General features: G+C 40.2%; 1 protein-coding gene across 1 annotated transcript in view; it reads right to left on the reverse strand.

The window, feature by feature from the left end:
* Positions 1-17,028, reverse strand: part of LOC126471510 (uncharacterized) — a 189,170-nt gene that overhangs the window by 10,962 nt on the left and 161,180 nt on the right. Inside the window, exon 7 of the mRNA XM_050099731.1 lies at positions 15,665-15,722. The gene's annotated coding sequence lies outside the window, so the exon portion shown is untranslated. The remainder of the gene's footprint in view (positions 1-15,664; positions 15,723-17,028) is intronic.

The following is a 17,028-nucleotide window of genomic DNA, read 5'->3' on the forward strand; positions in this document are numbered from 1 at the left end:
GTATGGAGAGTGCTACAGGAGAACCAGTTGTTTCCGTGCCATGTACAGCATGTGCAGGCACTATCAGCAGCTGATTGGCCTCCACGGGTACACTTGTGCGAATGGTTCTCCAACATTGTGTCAATCCTCATTTCAGTGCAAATGTTCTCTTTACGGATAAGGTTTCATTCCAACATGATCAAATTGTAAATTCTCACAGTCAACTTGAGTGGGCTGACGAGAATCTGCACGCAATTGTGCAATCACGTCATCGACACATATTTTCTGTGAACGTTTGGGCGGGCATTGTTGGTGATGTCTTGATTGGGCCCCATGTTCTTCCACCTACGCTCTATGGAGCATGTTATCATGATTTCATACCTGTGCTGCTAGAACATGTGCCTTTACAAGTACAACACAACATGTGGTTCATGCACGATGGAGCTCCTGCACATTTCAGTCAAAGTGTTCGTATGCTTCTCAACAACAGATTCGGTGACCAATGTATTGGTAGAGGCAGACCAATACCATGGCCTCCACACACCCCCAACCTCAACCCTCCTGACTTTCATTTATGGGGGCATTTGAATACTCTTGTCTATGCAACCCCGGTACCAAATGTAGAGACTCTTCGTGCTCATATTGTGGACGGCTGTGATACAATACGCCATTCTCCAGGGCTGCATCAGCGCATCAGGGATTCCATGCGACGGAGGGTGGATGCATGTATCCTCACTAACGGAGGACATTTTGAACATTTCCTGTAACAAAGTGTTTGAAGTCATGCTGGTACATTCTGTTGCTGTGTGTTTCCATTCCATGATTAATGTGATTTGAAGAAAAGTAATAAAATAAGCTCTAACATGGAAAGTAAGCATTTTCGGACACATGTCCACATAACATATTTTCTTTCTTTGTGTGTGAGGAATGTTTCCTGAAAGTTTGGCCGTACCTTTTTGTAACATCCTGTTTAGACTGGTGGTCCAAAACATTATGACCTGCTTAATAGCCTGTTTGTCCATCGTTGGGACAAAATACATCACTGATTCTGCATATCAGGGATCAGACAGCTTGTTGTTAGGTTTGAGGAGGTATGAAGCATTAGATGTCTACACACAGGTCTTGTAATTCACGTAAATAACATATCACTGATTTGCATACGTGGTAAAGATGCTCGATAGCGATCCAGATGGGTTCTTTTGGTTTACATCAGGCAAATTTGGCCACCAAGACATCAACATGACGTCACTATAATGCTTTTCAAACCTCTGTAGCATGATTCTGGCTCTGAGACACAGACATTTACACTGCTGAAAGATGACATTGCTGACGGGGAAGACATCAAGCATGAAGGGAAATAGGTGATTCACAGCTGTCAGCATGTCTTCGATTACTACATGCAAGTGCAGGAGAATGTCTCCCAAGCATAATGCTGCTCCCACCAGCCGGCATACATGGTGTGCTGCACATTTGGAGCTGCCATTCACCTCAATGATGGTTTTTGTGGAGACAGCTAGCAATCTAGTGTAGCAAAAATGGGATTCACCCAAAAAGCCAACATTTCCATTGATTGATGGTTTAATCCGAATGGTCCTGTGCCCACTGCAATCACAACTGATGATGTTGTTGGGTAGACATGTGAACATGTAGGAGTGGTCTGCTGCGGAGCTCCGTGTTCCAGAATTTACAATGAACAGTGTGCTATGGAACACTTGTGCGTGCACCAGCATTGTGCTCTTTCAGCAGAGTTGCTACAAATCACCATCTATCCACATTGCAGCCAGACATGCCTCCAAACCCCAAGTACTGTGAAGAGTCATGGATGTCTAACCATTTAGCACCTAGTGATAGATAGCTCATGAACATTTGACCAGCACTGCCGCTTTTGAGATGTGTGTCACAGGCTCAGCATAATAATAATCTGCCATTTATCAAAATCACTTATCTCAACTGATTTCCCCATTTGCAGCCCATATCTTCCCTAAAGTGAGCCCCCATCTGTGTCTGCTCTATTTACATATTTTTGTTACTGCATCACATGCCCGCAATGCCACCAGGCAGCATCCAACTCGCAGTGGGCAGTGGTCATAATGTTTTGGCTAATAAGTGTACATTAAGGATCTGACAGCCAACGTGGCCAGCACTATGTGGCTGTTTGCTGATGACGCTATTGTGTATGAGCAAATGACGCCATTGAGTGACTATAGGAGGATATAAGATGACTTAGACAAAATTTGTGATTGATGAGATGAATGGAAGCTTACTGTAAATATTACAAAAATGTAGGTTAATGCAGATGAGAAGGAAAAAAAAATCCCATGATGTTTGAATACAGCATCAGTAGTATGCTGCTTGACAGTCATGTCAATTAAATACCTAGGCATAATGTTAAAAAGCAGTAAGACATGAAACAAGCAAATTTGGTTGTAGGGAAGGCAAATGGCCAAATTGGTTTATTGCAAGAATTTTAGGAAAGTGTAGCTTATCTGTAAAGGACGCAACACAAGTGTGACCCATTCTTTAGCATTGCTTGAGTGTTTGGGATCTGCATGACATTGGATTAAAGGAAGACATTGAACCAATTCAGAGATTTGTCACCAGTAAGTTTGACTAGCACATAAGTATTATAGAGATGCTTCAGGAACTCAAATAGGAACCCCTGGAGGGAAGATGATATTCTTTTCACAAAACACCATTAAACTATTTAGGTACCTCGTACTTGAAGCTGACTTTAGGTCGATCCTACAGCGACCAATTTACAATTCACGTAAAGGCCACAAAGACAAGAGAAATTAGGGCTTGTAGAGAGGCATATAGACTATAATTTTTCCTAGCACTATTTGTCAGTGGAACAGGGCAAGAAATTACTAAGGTGGCTTGTGGGGTATGTACGTGATTTTAATCGGCATGATAGATACATTTTTGTACATGTTTACTTTCAAGGAACTTTGTTGTGCTGTTCTTTTTTAATAAAAACAAATACGAAGCTCGTGCTTATTCACTCCATTTCTGGCTGATGAAAGTATCTATTGTAATTATCATCTTTCTCATGTTCCCAGTACCTCGGAAACACTCTGTCAATTGTATTTCTTTTTATTTGGCATTTATGGCGTGGACATCTTGGAATTCACGAGCATCTATTCTGTTATCAGAAACATTACATTCTCTTCAGACCATTCTGCTGCTCAAAGATCTTGAGTTGAAGACAAAAGTTCACTGATGAAACACCAGAATTTAGCTCTTTCTCTCCTGCTCTCACCAATGCAGAGATGATGGAGACTCCGTTTGACAGTTCATCGAAAGACTGATAATGGGCAGAACATGAGTGAACACCTGTCAATGCTAACCATATGCAACATAATGGTGTCTGCTTGTGCTCAGCTACTGTTCAGAGCCACAGAGAATTCTTGTTCATTTGTGTCCGCTCCAGTGAAAAATGAGTTTCAGACCTGCAGTCCAGTCTTTTAAGTTTAGCAGGCAGATGGATTGGTCATGTTTTGGGCCAGTATGGTATACAGATGTCTGACAAATCTCATTTCTAGTGAGGCTATTTGAGGGCTGTGCAATTTGATGACAGGATCCTCGAACCTACTGTCCTGTCATATAGTCAACATTTGGATGATCATTGGTTGTGTTTCAAGATGACAATGCACAAGTACACCATGGGATACGAATGATGGAGGAAATCAAAGCCAAAATGAGGGCAGCTCAGTCTGTATTATTGTAATATATTAGGAGAGAGAGAGTCACGGACATGATATGCGAGTTGAGATGGTAATCACAAAAAGAAATACTTTTTTGCTGTGGCAAGATCTTTTCACAAAATTCCAGTCTCCAACTTCATCCTCCAAATACACAAACATTTTCGTTTTCATAGCACTCACCTTCATAGGGAAAAATGATCGTTATAATAAAACACAACAAATCAGAGATCACACAGAGCAATTTAAGTGTTCCTTTTCCCCACACATTGTTCAAGAGTGGAACAGTAGAGAAACAGTATGAAAGTGGTTTGATAAATCCTCTGTCAGGCACTGAGTTGTGAAATGCAGAGTAGTCATATAGATGCAGACATTTCATATCCCATAAGCACGGTGTATGTGGTGGTCTAGTGGGTAGCACACTAGACTCCAATCAGGTGGTCCTGGGCTCGATTACCCATAAAACATAAAAGGTGGGGATTTTTCCTTGTTCCAGTGACTGCAGGATGGCCCCAGGTGACACCAACCTGCTATCAGATGACTCCTGGGGATGTTTCCCAGGGGTAAAACGAAGCTGGGGCGATAGGACATAACCCTCTCCCTCCTAGTGCCACGGTGAACAAAGGCTGCACCCTACCTGCTGTCAGGACAACATCCCAGTCACTGCCTGCCATCATAGACCTTACTTTAACATTTATGTTGTATGCGTCTGAAAAATTACTTTAACACAGAACAAATACGGAAATGAACAAGACCAGAATAATTAACATATTCTGTTGGATTTTCTGTTGCGGCTATATCATAAATTAAACAACAACAGAAAGACATCTTCAATCAATTTTCTAAAATTTATGACATAAAAATATTGTATAAATCATTAAAACTCTACTGTACTCTATTGAAATTGTAATACCCCTGGGTAGATGCCAACGTTAGCATGCAGCTAGAGCCAGTGTTGACATGGTTTTTAGGCTATTGTCCACATCCGACTAGATGAATAGCAGACTGGTATGCACACCCCACATCAGTTACATGATCCTCAAACATTTTGAAAACATTCTCACACTTTCACACACGATAATATTAGATACATACAGATACAGGGTACATAACTTTCATCCTGGTGTGGGTTGGAAGGGGGGAGGGGAGGGGGGGAGGTGGCATGGAAAGGGCATCTGGCCACAATTTACCACTAATACTGCCAAATCCACATTAACATGCTGAGACTGTGATAGCAGGGGATAAAGTCTAAGAAAAAGAAAAAGTAAAATGTATCAAAGTTGTGAGGTAAAAGTCTGTGCCCACTGCCAGAAGAAAATTCACTCCAGATTTAATGTTGCAACAGTGCATATGGAGTACATGAAATGATCACATTTACAGATCAATACTGCAAATGCTTCTCAGCTAGCATGTATCGACCCGTGCCAAAACACACACATTAGTATGTCGTGTAGCCCTCACTGGTGACAATGCAGGCACTGACTATGGCATTCAGTCGATAGTACAGATGGCAAAAACTGTCCTGAGATAAATTATGTCACACATGCTCAATCTGTTCACATAGTTATGTAAGAGTTGTTGGTTGACAAGTTGCACGAGTCACTTCTCATCCCATGTTCCCACATGTGCTCGGTTGGAGACAAACTCATAGAACATGCTGGCCCGGGAAGTCACTGCTCATCTTTCGGAGAACACTGAGATTCGTGGGCAGCGTGTGGGTCAGCACTATACTGTTGGAACAGTACATTACCTTCCAGTTGCAAGAATGCAAAAATAACAGGTGTAACATCATTCTGCATGTACCAAGTGCAGAAACACCACAGACGAATGAGAGTTGTAGTTTATCGCACCCCAGACCATAAGGCGTGGGGTGGGGCCACTGTATCTTGGACGAATGCACTCTACAAGAGAGTGCTCACCAGATTTATGTCATTTGCTGATATGACCATCACTTGTGTGCGAGCAGAATCTGCTTTCATCACTTACGACCATGGCGTGCCATGCCATCCTCAAAGAGATCCTCTGATGGCACCACTCGAGCCATGCATGTCAGTGCTGAGGCACGATTGGAAGACGGGATAGATGTGTGCACGTCCGTAACGCAACTGGCAATAACTGCTTTGCAACAGTTTGTGTTGACACTTCTGGGGCTCACAAGACCTTTTATCTGTGCTGCGGTAGCCGTACGATCTGCAACTGCTGCCCTTTCAGTACAACAATCCTAGTGAGCATCTGTGCTGTGTGGATGTTCAAAACCTCGACTACGTGTGTGAGAATGTTCACGTGACTACTGATACTAGCAACGTTGCATAACTGACGCAGCATGTCCAACTTGTGTGGCAATTCCCCCGAAAGGACCATCCTGCCACTCGGAAGCCCACAATTTGACCCCTTTTTAAACTCACTCGTTGGCTATAAGAATCACGAGTGTGCCTTCCTGGCATGGTTGCCTGCTTGCTTCACATGTCTGCATCACACTGGCTGTGAGCATTTCCTATTAAAGGGTAGACACATATAGCACTCTGATAGCTATGCCATTACACTATCTGTTGGCGGATGACACTGAAACCATTGCCAGTACATCTACTATTCCCAGGTGACATGTGTTGTCATCAGAACAAAATTGACATTGTATTTCCAGTTGTACAATATAAGCTGTATAAGCAGAAACATGTTACTAAAAAGATGCTAGCCTTACATTATTCTTGCACATTATCATTATCTTTGATGTTAATAGGACTAGAAACATGAAAAATGCAATATCGAAAGTGAAGTTCATGGGAGAGATCTATGAACCGTTCAAAGTAAAGACAGGAGTGAGGCATGAGGATGGCCATCACCTACTCTATTTAACTCAGTTTTGGAGAAAATAATCAGGACATGCGACAAAAGAGACAGATGGGTGAAGACTGAACCGTTGCCCTCCAAGTGCCGTGCCAAACAAAGATTGCACTCTACGTGTAGTCAGATCATGTCACACACCACACCATGGCTTGCGGAATATATATGCACATGTAGATAAAATGTCTGGCCTTTGCTGATAATATAGCCATAATAACAAATAACGGAAAAGAAGACAAAAAAGCTCTACAAACTCTTTATCAAATCTCAATCAATATGGGACTACAAATCTCACATGAAAAAAACTTGTACATTGACACAATGTAAAGAGACAGACACCCACTGGTAACAAAGTATGGAAAGATATCACATGAACAAAGTTTCCAGTGCCTGGAAGAGATTACACAGAAAATAAGACTGAACTCAACATCCAATGAAAAAAGAATCACAAAACTACATAAGGTATTCAGACTTATATGGAACAATTATAACAAAACAAGTTTTTCCATCAATGCCAAATTAAGACACTGTAGTACAGTAGTTAACACAGGCCTTGTACACCTCAGAACAACAGCAATGAAGGGAAGAACAAAAATCAAAGAGATGGAAAAACAGAAGGAAAGATCTACAGGCCAGTTCAGAGAGAAGGGATCTGGATAAACATATTGACAAAAGAACTGTATAAATACAAACAGAGGATTAAAAACAACACCAGGTAAAGAAGAACAAGGTTCTAGAGACACATACAAATTATGCACAAAAACAGACTTACCAAGAATATTTTTTATATAGTTATGGCCAATAAAGTGAAAACCAACTGGGTATAGGAAACCATGGAGGACCTCAAGAAACAAAACATCTCCACAGAAGACATCACAGACAGGAAAAAATACAGAGTAAAAAACTGGAAAACAGAAATTTCAGCAGATATTGAAAGAGAAGAAAACGGGGAACGACGGTACAGAAGAGAGGAAGAGGAATCACAATGAATATATGAGAAGTTTTTGAAAGACAAATGAAAGAGACAGAAAAAAAGCCTTGAAAATTGATGGTGCTTTACTGCTCTCCTTAAGGGGATATTAATTAACAATAATTCAATATAATAATAATAATAATAATAATAATAACAATAATAATAACAATAACAATAATAATAATGACACTGTCTCTGTCTCAAGAAACTGATCTTCGAAGATCAGCTGAAGTTATCTCCCATGTCTTACTCTGCCTCTGTCCATGTGAATAACAGTAAAATTTAGGCTTATTTGGGAAAACAGCACCAAAGAAATTGTTTATTACAAATGGAACAACAGTATTATAGATTGCACATGACAAAGATTTATTGTCACAAATTGATGTTATCACCACTCTTGATAAATCCTGTTAATACAGTACAATAAAAAATAACAACACCCGATAAATCTCTGTACACACGCCACATTACCATAAGTGAAAACTGCATGGAGTGGAAAGAGGGAGATACTATGATGCAAAATTGTTTCCATCTTATGACCTTTTTGTTGTTGCTGTGGTAGTCTGAAGATTGGTTTGCTGCAGCTCTCAATACTAATCTATCCTGTGCAAGCCTCATCACCTCCACCTCTACATATCTATTACAACACCCACCCGTTTAAACCTGCTAGTTGTCGTGAAGTCTTGATCTATTTCTACAGTAGCCACCAAGGAAGAGCCTACAGCTTTGATTCAACCCCCTCCCCCCCCCCCCCCCCCCAGTCATACCCTCATACCTCCCTAACTATGCTTTGTTCGATACTCCATCTTCCACAATCGCAACGAATTCCTCCATCCTCCATGAGATATATACATCCTAAGCACCAATCCTGTAAAACTGTTGTCAACCTTTCTGCCACAACTCTTAGCCCTGCAGAAGTATTGGTACTTTCTAAAGGCCTCACCTTTAGCCCAAAACCTAAATTCAAGTGTGCTGGACTTGTAAAGGAACTTCTTTCCTTACCTAATCTCTGCAGCTGAAATTTCTTCAATGTGCATTAGGGAGGTATGAGGGTATGACTGGAAGAGGGTAGGGGGGTTGAATCAAAGCTGTAGGCTCTTCCTTGGTGGCTAGTGTGTGTGTGTTGGAAGGGAAGGGGTATAAAAACCGTTGAAATAGATCAAGACTATGCTACAGACTGAACGCTGAAAGGCATAATCAGTCTTAAATGATGATGATGATGCATCCCACTAATAACAGCCAACAAAAACCTCACATAGAACCTTGCTTAAAACAGTTCCAGCCTCCCTCCCACCCTGAACCTCCCATTCCAGCCAGTCATCTCTTGGTTATCTTTCAGGAATTCGTCACTTCTAACTCGGCCTTACTTTCCTTTCCTAAATCCTCCCTAATGAGACCAACATCACTCCTATGTAACACACAGCTACCCATATCCTGAAAATCAATCTGTGCCTTATCATCTTTCCCACAGATAAAAGCTTCATCACAGTGTTCATGAATCATAGTGACTATGTGGCTGAGAGTCTTCACCAACTTTCTAACACCTCTGCATACAAACCTTACAACCATGATCACATCCTAGAATTCCAACAAGACTCCAGCAGCTCTCCAAGACCATAAGTCCATCCCATAACTTGACTCCTGGATCTATCTCACTCCTCACACCACTCCTTCCTTTTTACCTATTCGCCAAACTACACAAACCCAACTACACAGGTCTCTCCACTTGTCCAACTGTGGCTGGGTACAATCCTCCCACTGAACATCACATGCAAACCATTGTCTGTAACCTCCCATCCTACAGTGAAGACAATGCTCACTTCCTTCACCGCCTTTCTGCATTTCCTGTTTTGCTACCACATGACTCCTTGCTGGTTACTATGGATGCAACATCATTTTACAACATCCCCCATGCCCATGGTCTCACTTTCCAAACATCCTCCTGATACCAAACCCACCACCTCTTTCCTAATCCCCTTACCCAATCACATCCTGACCCACAATTATTTCACTTTCGAAGACCAAGTCACAGGGTGAAATGCCTAAAGCTCTCACCACAAGTATGAAGTGCTATTGATTTGCGGCTTTGACAGAATGGATTGGTAGTCAGGGACTCATTATTGTTACCCAATCAACAGATTGTAAAAATCCTTCCTTGTGCAGATGTACACTTTTTAAATGAAACTGTGCTTACTGACATTAACAAACTAAAAATATGGTAAATCAGAATGTCAGTGGGGTTTGTTGCAGGATTCTAGCACAAGTTGTCAATGAGATACAGTATTTTTAAAAGTTTCCACACCAATACTAGTTTGTGCCACTCAATCTGGGTAGTTGCTAGGTATGATGTTGTTTGCTTACAGTGTGTTTGTGTGTGTGTGGGTAGTTGCTAGGTATGATGTTGTTTGCTTACAGTGTGTTTGTGTGTGTGGGTAGTTGCTAGGTATGATGTTGTTTGCTTACAGTGTGTTTGTGTGTGTGTTCCTCGAGTGTATTGTGACTTGCAAGTCAATAAGTGTGTGACAGTCCAATCAGTAGGTCGTGAGTGGACGATGGGATCTACCAACGCATAAAAAGGTGACATGCTCATGGTGTATGGAGAGTGTACGAAGAATGCAGTTCATTCTTGTACAGTATACGCGGCAATAAATCCCAATAAATGTCAAGCATCTCAGCAATCATTTATCAACCTCTTCAACCAGTTATGTGGAAGTCATAGCCTAACTCTTAGCAACATAACAGATGAAACAAGTAGTTGATCCACATGTTACCTCTTCCACAATCGCATGTGGAAATGGCATTAATCGGGCAAGTGTCCTATGCATTCTCCATTGATATAGGTTTATCCCTTTCTATAAAGAGCTGCATGGAATTGATCAAGAGAATTGTGTTAACTTCCATACATGGGCATTAAGACAGGATACTCCAGATGTATCATGTATCTTGTTTAGTGGTGAAGGAAATTTTAACAATCGTGGCCTGGTAAAGTGCTGAAATAAGCACAATTGGTCTGTTAACAATTCTCTTTGGCTGTGGCAGGTGGAATGTCAGCATCCTTGGAGTGTAAACGTGTGGCGTGGGGCAGTGAACCATCAGCTCATAGGCCCGTTTTTCTTAGAAAGAACACTGAATGCGCACAAGTATCACAGCCTCCTAACAAATCATCTTCCACGGATGCTAGAAGAGATTCCTCTGCAGACTAGGAGCAACTTGTGGTACCAATACGATGGCTGTACAACCCACAGTGCACAAAGTAAAACATGGCTTCACAAACTGTTTACAAATCATTAGATTGGATGCAGAGGACCTGTATCGCGGTTGACCCATTCGCCAAATTTCATGCCTGCAGACATTTTTCTATGGGGAAAGCTGAAAGACTGTCTACAAGGGCATACCAACTACATCTGATGATATGCAATGATGTATTACTGCAGCCTGTCAGATTGTCCCTGCTGAAATACTGGTATGTGTGCAGCAGTCTTTCCATACCAGAATGGGAGCATATACTGGTGCTGCCAGTGGTCATTTTGAACACAGCCTGTGATGGTCAATTGTCTCATTACTGGTCACAATCCACATAACTAGTGTATGGACTTGGACTGTTCTTTGGTGTGTGCTACCGCAGCTAATGTACAAGTGTTGGCGTGGGAACTTTACAGCTAATGTACAAGTGTTGGTGTGGGACCTTTTCAAAATATGATATCTCATGAATGGCTCACACTAGACTCCTGCAACAAACACCGCTGATAGACTAATTTACCCTACTTTTAGTTAATACCGATAGGCATAGTTTCATTTAAAAAAGTTTATGTTTGCACAAAAAATGCAATTTCTAATATCACTACAACCTGTTGGTTGGTTACTAGCATAAGCCCCCAACTCCCAATCCATCCTGTGAAAATCACACATCAATAGCACTTTCCATTTCTGCAATGTTTGTGGTGCAGGTTTTAAGTGATTATCCCTGTACAAGCAAATCTGTAGTACTGCCATGGGTACTCGCATGGTGCCATCCTATGCCAGCTTTTGTATCGGCCATCAGGAGAAGTCCTTCCTATCCAGTCAACACCTAAAACCCATTGTCTGATTCAGAGTAATTGAGACATTTTCATGATCTGGACTCATGGTATAGACTGCTTCTTCCATAACCTAAAAACCTACTCCCAAATCATCTTAACCTGATTATTCTCAACTCAATGCGCCATATTACTAGACATCGATATCCATAAATACATGTCAAGTGGACCAACCATCAACAGTACCTCCCTCCACTTTGACAGCCGTCACCCATTCCATGTCAAAAAGTCTCTTCCATACAGCCTTGTCACACGTGGACTCGCTATCCCCAGTGGAAAGCAGGAGTTATCTAAATATGGCAATAGCACTACCAGAGCCACAGTATCCTATCCGTCTCATTCATAAATAGATCTCCCGTGCCATCTCCTCATCTCACACCTGTAACCCTGCTAACCAGACAATGGTCAGCACTCATCTAATCACCCAGGCCTTGAAAAGCTCAACCACATCCTTCACTGGGGCTTTGACTATCTCAGATGGGGTATACTGTACTCAAGATACTACCCACTTCCTGCGAAGTAGTGTTCCATTGCCCGCACAATCTAGAGAACATCCTTGTCTGCCCCTAATCCTGTGAGTGACCCAGGTGCAAGACCTGTCCCACAAATCCACCCACCACCTCCTACAGCAGTCCAGTTGCAGGCATCTCCGACAATATAAAAGGCACGATCATGTGCAAAAGCAACCTGTTAAAAATCAGCTATGCTGCAATTACCATACAATTTTCCATGTAGGGATGACAAGTAACCAACTGTTCACTCGCAGTAATGTCTAGCACCAAACTGTGGCAAACCACAGACTTGACATTGCAGTTGCCAAGAGGCTGTACACCACTTCAACAACTGCTTCACTAGACATACCATTTGGATATTCCCTTCCAGTGCAAGTTTCTCCGAACTACGCAGGTGGCAATTGTCTCTCCAGCACATCTAGTGCCATCCACCTGACCTAAACCTCTGCTAATTTGTTTCCCACTGTATCACTTTACCTTTTCCCTTCTCTCTTCTGTACCCACCAATCTTTTCCCATTCAGACCATGTACTGTCTTCTCCAATCACTCTGCCCCCCCCCCTCCCCCACCCCCTGCAGCTACTGCGGGTGTGTACATTTGGGTGTTTGTGTGGTTTCCAAACTAAACCATGTGCATTTTAGATATGTTAGATCCATATACTTTACCTGAAACTAATTCTCTGAGGTACTGAGACTACTGCTTCCTGGCTCTATTTTCAGCTAACACAGAAGTATTGTCTACAAACAAAAGTGTATGGGACAGGATATTTACCAGTGAATCATTCACACGGGACACCAAAAAGACTGTTGTGTGGCATGTAGACAACCCCCGAGATGGTGCACCAAGGCAGTGTGACTGCAGGAGCATACAGCAAAAACTCTACACAAAAGATGGTCCAGCACTTCTCAGAGCTTACAGTCAAAAATTATCAGGCAAGGTGTCCATATTATGCAAATTAACGTAGGATTAACAAGTGACAAATGCAGTTACCAAAGCAAATTAGAATATGAGCATGCCATCAGTATTATAGCTCTATAGGAAATGCATTTAGGTGATAATTCAGCAGCTACATGCAAGATTACGCAATATAAAGCAATATCAATACTCCTCTCAATTGTTAGGTGCTACCACAATAAATGAAAAAAGAAACAGCTCTTGGATTATGCTGGCTTAAGCTGTCAGAAAATTAGTGATGTAGAAGTAATTAGGATAAAACTCAAAGGCCTGGTTATTACATCAGTCCACAAATCACCTAACGGAAAGTGTCTGACACTAGTCTTACACACAGCAACTAGACAGCACGTATATGTTTAAGATTTTAATTCCAAAACACAACCCGGAGATACTTAAATAGAGACCAAAGTAGAGAACCATTGTTCAAATGGATCAATACACAAGAAATTATCTAAGTTTGATGCCAAGGAATTTAAAACGTTTTGGGCAGGCAAATGGAAACTGATACAAAACCTGACCCATCCATCTTTTCCACTGATGAGAACAAATTACCACTGAATCACTCAATAGTAGTACTGAAACATTTTTCAAGGAGTGTACATTGGCTCACAAAAGTTATCATTGGTGCTGAAATATCAGTTACAAAATACATTGATAAACCCACATGGAAATTTGAAAAAGCTAACTTGATACAATACACCCAGGAAGTGGAGAGCAACCCGCACTGGACACCTCAAAAGGCAGAACATTGGGAATTATTGTAGATGTAGCTAAATGGAATATCTGAAGGGAAGTAACAAAATAATGTGTACTAGGATGGGACAAACCTGCCCAAGTCCTCTACAAAGGATACGAAGGGTCTAAATAATGTTTTGATAACATTTTGCATTTAAAAATATTTGTGTGTATAAATTGTTCATGTTGATGTAAATTTGACAATTTAAGAAATGGTCATGCTTAGGAACAATGTAAGAAATAGGTGTTATGTAAAAGCCAGTGTGCTTTTGTTTGAAACAAAAATAGCTGTGGGGAGTGGAAAAGGTGCGAAAGGCGAATTGGCGTGCTACCTTGAGCAAGTGTGGGAAGTAAGTCACACAGTCTGTAGGCAGCAGTGATTGAGGTAACTCCTTTGTGGAGCAGAAGCTTTGCCTGCAAATTTTCATAAAAATGCCTTGATTGAAGACTGCAAACAGCTTACAGCATAGCTGCGAGTTGTTGAGCTACTGTATGTAAAACTGAATGAAGCCAAGAAGAGAAATTGAGCCCATACAGCAAGAAACTTGCAGGCCATAGTGTGGGTAGTGTAGCCGTCATAACTGTTCGCCACACCCAAGCCTACAGCCACCAGATAAGATTTTTTTCTATTTTTACCTTTGTACAGCATGAACCATTAATTTAAACTGTGATTTAATAATCATTCTTGAACTTTACGGAAACTGGCTCACCCTGTCATCTCATCCTAATCATACATCTGTATAGGGTTCCTTCCTGGTGTTTGATTGATCCGAGTGTCCTGTTTTACAGACTTATGAAGTGCCAAGTTAATATAAAGAGGAACCATTTAAATTGCTTTAGTGTAAATAATAAAAATGTTTTCTTAACTATTGCAAAGTGTTATAGTTTGCTTACATAAAATTCAATCAGAGTGAAGCCAAGTTACTAGAACCTGTTAGATGGCTATACAGAATTAGTTCAAAGAATAATAGCTTTTGAAAGTAAATTCCACCAAGAAAGAGGTTTTCTTTAAGTGAAATGTTCAGTTAAAATGTGTGTGCTTTAGTGTCTAAGTTTTTAAGTTTCTTGATTATGGAAAGTGCTTTTCTAAAGTTTGTTCCCCCCATCCCCGGCTAATTTTTTTTACCTTCCTTGAAGTTATCTACTGGGCTTTTTCTTTTTTTAAAACATAATGTATAAAGATGTAGCCCAAAATTGTTTAAGTGGGGTAATTTATTTGAAGAGCCAAACTAAACAGTAGCAAGAAAGTAGGCAAAATTCACATTTCTGCTTCTCCAATACTTCACTATTTCATTGCCAGGATAGGTTGGTGACCATTAAGTACATGTTTTAAACCACTAAATGAACTTGGAAATGAGTTGTCCTAGCTTCAGTATATTATCATTCATACTGTGTTTCTATCTAGCCACTGGGTAAGATCTTTGGAAAAGAAGTGAATAGTCCAATTTACTTATCCATTAGACACAACACATGGTAAATCCTGTAAGAATGATAACTCTATTGATTATCTTTTCCTATAAACAGGACTATCCTTCCATAGTGTATTTTATTTGGAAACTAAACTAAATTTTAGTAAGAGGGTTATACATGGCAACATAGAGACAGGGTTTCTGTTATTTACATAAAAGCATACTAATATCATAGTGGTAGTGTTATAAGGTCCTATTAATGTGTGGTCATGACATTTGTTAAATGTCTCACCACATTCCTATTGAAACTATTTACTCTTCTTGTAAATAATACCTATGACAATTTTATACAAATGTCCACTAAGACTTTGCTCGTCAACTTCCATTTAGGTAACAGTGATCTTTTAGATGTATTTAAATCAGTACTGTTAAGAAATACTGACTAGCTTTATTTTCAGGAATCTCAAGTTTAAGTTATACATACTGTTATCCTCCAATATGAATCATTGGCCGATTCTTCGTCTTTGACAGGTTCAGCATGCCTGCAATGCAAAACATTATCTTTTGTATTAACAGATGAAATCCAATTTTTTAAATTTAATAAATGCTTATACAAACATAAAGTTTCTTCAAGAAATGTATTTCTGACAACTTCCTGTCACAGATAATTTTCACTGAATGTTGCAACCCAGTTATATTGCTGATGAGAAGCAAATGTTGATCTTTTCCCTCTCTTCCTTCACCATCTCCTGTTTTGTTCACCTTGACATATTTCTACCAAAAAGACTAACCCAATGGATCCACTGCTTATATTTAACACACAGCAAATATTTCCTTAACACAGGATGTGCATTGACAAGCTTGAATTAATCAGAAAAATATAAACAGATACTAACCATTCCACAGCTCTTACAAAATACTTGCATTAAGTAATCATCAAAGCTACTTTTTGTACAGCAAGAGGACTAACAGTCAAAATGGTGCTACATGCTACAGGCAGTGCAATACCATTTATTTTACTCATTGCTACAGCAATAAATGTACTTATAAAAATATTCAGACTTAGACTATAATCAAATACAAAGAGAGAAAATATTCTAACTAAAGAGATATAGCAGCCATAGGCAGAAACAAATAAAAAAACTGATACTAATCTTAGCTTTGAGGACCAAAAGTTTCTTCATCTGGAAAATGTAAAAAGAGAAATGAGACTGTTCAAGAAATAAGGATGAAAATTTAGGATCTTGAGTCAAGGAAGATGAATGGTTAAATGAATGAAAAAACTAGACTGGACATGATGAAATTCAGTTGCAAAAGAGCAGCAGATGATGTAATTTTAAATGCTGAGAAATAAGATCTCTTCAAGAGGAGCCACCAAAAGCTCAAATAAGTGAAGAACAAGCTGAAAATACCGGTAAATGGGCTAAAATGGCGGTAAATAGATAAACGAAACAGAAAGATAGTGCTGAAGAACAGGCAACCAAACAACAACAACAACAATAATAATAACAGCACATTGTAGCAATATATAATAGCAGTTCCACAACATCTGGAGGAAGATTTTCCACTAACAGAACAATAAATTCATGAAGTCATCAAATCATTCCAAAACTTCAAAGCAACAAATGAAGACTCCACTACAGCAAAATTATTGAAATAGTCAGAACACACAAATGATCTACAACTGCTGTTTGAGAACATTTGGAAAGCTGAAGAGATTATTGAAAGCATTAATCCACAGCTATGAAAAAAAGGGGACACACAAAATGTCAACAACTGCAGAGATGCCTGACTTCTGCCAGTGGTATACAAAATATTATCAAAAATTCTCTGGACAGAGTTGTAGAA

Source organism: Schistocerca serialis, chromosome 3, assembly GCF_023864345.2.
Source record: "Schistocerca serialis cubense isolate TAMUIC-IGC-003099 chromosome 3, iqSchSeri2.2, whole genome shotgun sequence".
NCBI classification, from domain to species: Eukaryota; Metazoa; Arthropoda; class Insecta; order Orthoptera; family Acrididae; genus Schistocerca; species Schistocerca serialis.